The sequence below is a fragment of the Cricetulus griseus genome, chromosome 7 (genome assembly GCF_003668045.3).
Source record: "Cricetulus griseus strain 17A/GY chromosome 7, alternate assembly CriGri-PICRH-1.0, whole genome shotgun sequence".
Taxonomy (NCBI): Eukaryota; Metazoa; Chordata; class Mammalia; order Rodentia; family Cricetidae; genus Cricetulus; species Cricetulus griseus.
The window spans coordinates 73,362,284-73,365,586 of record NC_048600.1 but is presented as its reverse complement, the minus strand read 5'-3'; positions in this window follow the sequence as shown (position 1 = coordinate 73,365,586).

Here is a 3,303-nt window from a genome sequence, read left to right as displayed (position 1 = left end):
GCGGGGCGCCGGCCAGCTGGGCCTGGCCCGCTCGCGCCCCGGAGGAGGGGTCACGCCGGCGCCGGGGGCGGGCCGAAACCCGAGCTGCGCGCCCGCCGCCGCTGCCGCCGCCGCCGCGCCGCCGCCGCCGCCGAGCGGCTCGGCTCGCGGGGCGGGCCTGGGGCGCGCCGTGGGGAGGGCTGGGCACGTGGCGCGGTGGGAACCCGGGCCGAGTAACGGGGCCAGAAAGAGCGGCCGGGCGGAGACCGAGAGACCAAGCAAGGGTAGACCCCAGGCTAGGCGTCTGCAGCCGGGACACAAGTGAGAGCTCCAGGGAGTCTCCCAACAGTTGGGGCCGGCTGTTGGCCACCGGGAAAAGCATCCGAGAGCCGGGGAAATTTGGACGACTGTGCTTGGGGGCGACGTTAGACTCCGGATTACAGCGCGGGGGCGCGAATCCACTCGCCCGAGATGTTGCCAAGAGGGAGCCACTGCTGAAAGCTGGGGTACTGTGGCTGGAGGAATGAAAAGGCGATCCCTCGAAGGGAGACCAAAAGGGCATTTCTGCAAAGTGGGCGCTGTGGCGAACTTGGACGAGAGAATGGGGTGATGTGGTCCTTAGGAGCCCTCTGACTATCAGGTGTAGATATCATTGACACCCAGGAACCTTATCCCCCAAACAGGGTAGAAGATGAGGGGGACTGTTGGCCAGGATCCTGACTCGTGTGGAAGCCCAAAGTTGTGACTCATCTTCGTGGACTGCATTGTCTGAATAAGTCAGACCTGAACTAAGATGCAGAGAAACACAAGACCCAGAGCACCCAGGAGACTGCTTACAAGTTCCCTGAGAGGGGGTAGAAGGGCTTATGCAGGGACAACAGGAGAACAGGACTGAAGGGTTGGGTCCTGTAGGTGCCCATGTGTCAGCTTTCCATGCTAGAGATGCACTTCTGTTCAAGACAGTGACCCCATGCACACACTAGAGCCAGGCTGACAAAACTCAGGGGCCACTAACACTAGTGAACCTCCCTGACCTGAGGCTTTCCACTCGGGAGGAAGGCAAACTTCCCTACAGGCCAGCACCTTCTGAACTTAAAGGGCTGATTCTGGATGAAGAAACTTGCAAGTTTAAGGATTGGAGCTCCTCTGGGAGGCTGCTGGGCTGTCTAGCTGTGCACAACTGCTCAGTCATCTGTCACAGGAAGGGTGCTCCTATGGAAAGCAAAAGAGGAAATGAGAGAGAAAGAGAGAGGAAAAAAATCACATCAGCCTCCACAGTGGCCAGAGCCAAGCAGGTTACTCCTGTGGGCGTGGACCACCCAAGTGAATATACCGTATCCTGACAGAAAAGCTTCCAGATGTGGTGGGTGTGTGGCTGAGTAAGGGGTGGGGTGAGCCCATCACTTCCTCTCTGAGCCTTGGTTTCCCCATCGAAGGCCCACTTAACTCCAGTGAGCGGTGTCTTTAGCTTGTGATATCATGTTGTAGCCTGTGAGCTACTTTCCCAATGGGTGTGGCTGACTCACATCGCTCCCCATTGCTGGGAACCTTCTGCACCCCTTCTGCACCCCTTCTGCACTTAGCTGTCCAATGGTGCTTCTGCAGCAAAATGAACCAGAAGGCAGTCCCAGCCACCCCAGCTTTCGGGGGGCCTCAGCATCAGGGAGACTTCCACCTGGAGGCCTGGCTCCTGCTCCTGGGAAGAGGCAGGGGACTGGAGACCCTGAGCGATGACATATTTAAAGGCATGAGATTGCTTCCAAGAAAAATGATGTGTGAGATTGTAAACGAGTGTCGCCAGGCACTGCAGGCCATACAGACTCAGTGAGAGTGGAGCTGGCACCTCGGCCACCCAGCAAGTGCTGAGGAAGCAGGCAGCAGCTGGGCAGCCCAGGCACAGAGAGGCCTGGCTTTAGCCCTGGCCGTCTGTGGAGACAGGCGCTAATGAGGATGATCCACCTTTTAAATACTGGGGAGGGTTCTGCTCTCTTTGGTTTTGTTAGGTCTGATCATGACAATGGGAGGTAGGGGTAGACTATCTCTGAGTGACCTATCAAACTCAGAGCCCAGGGCATGTGCATGGCAGAATGCATGCCCGACATAAGGTAATGCCAGATCTGAGTCTGAGGGCTACCCCAGCCTTCCATTCCCAGAGGGGGGGATGGCAGTGGATGATGGAGATACCACAGTTGTCCCACCTTCAACAGAACTTCAGGAGACATGTGCCCCGCCCCACCCCATACACTCTTACCTGCATGCAGCCTCTCCCAGCCTTGTTCCATACCATAGCAAAGCCAAGGTGGCTTCTCTCTGTCCCTTACAGATCTTTGAGATGCTTCTTCATATAGTTTCTTCATATAGCTTCTGCCCTGCTATGCTCTCCCAAAAGAGCACCCCAGCCTGCCAGTCCCTCTACATCTACCTAAACTGCCACCAGCCAGCCCAGCACCAGGGTGGAGGGAGCACCTGCCCTGTGGAGGTTCCACCCCTCATGTCAGTGTCTCTGTTGAAGACAATAGAAAGGAAACAGAAGCTCAGTGGAGGGGCCACTGAGGAAGAACGTGAAAGGTCCAGGAAACAGAAGGTTCTGGCGCCTTTCTGGTGCTGGTAAAAAGGCAATGCCCGAAGGAGCCAGGAAGCAGGTAGAAGCCACATCCCTATAGAAGAGCTACTGACAAGCACTGGGTGGTAAACTGAGCCCACTGAGTTTAACAGCACTCACCTGCCTAAGGACATGTGGCAGGTTAGGAAGGAAACTCCCTCCCCCTTTCCTCTTCTCTCCCAGCTCCATGGTCTTTATTTACTACCACCTTCCCTCCGCCAGTGCCAGTGTAGATGAGCTCTTGGCTTTGCAGAGTGTGGGAAGGGCATTCTACTGGGGAAGTCTCCTAAATACTGTGCTCTGGCGGATGGCCAAGTGGCCCTCTGATTTCATTTTGGGTACAGGGCTAGAAGGCTCTTTGTCATCTCCCTCAGTGACCACCTAGGCCTGTGCAGCCATCTAAATACGGGGCAGCGGCCAGATGCCACTGTGTTCACAATTGAGAGCAAAAGTCTAACTGAAATTCTAAGTCGAGTCAGCTCACTTACACACCAGGAACCCTCAAGTTAAGGGAAGATCAGGTCCCCTTAAGGAAGGACTCTGCTACTTGGCCAGCCTGCCTCTAGGTCTTTTTCAAGGTAACCATCCATAAAGAGAAAGGGAATGACCAGATCTCTTCATGACTCACATGGATTCCCAGGGACCTGAAGTGTCACTACCCTCCACTGAGAATACAGGCTTAAGAGGGACAAGTGACAATGCTGTCTTAGCTCCATCCCATT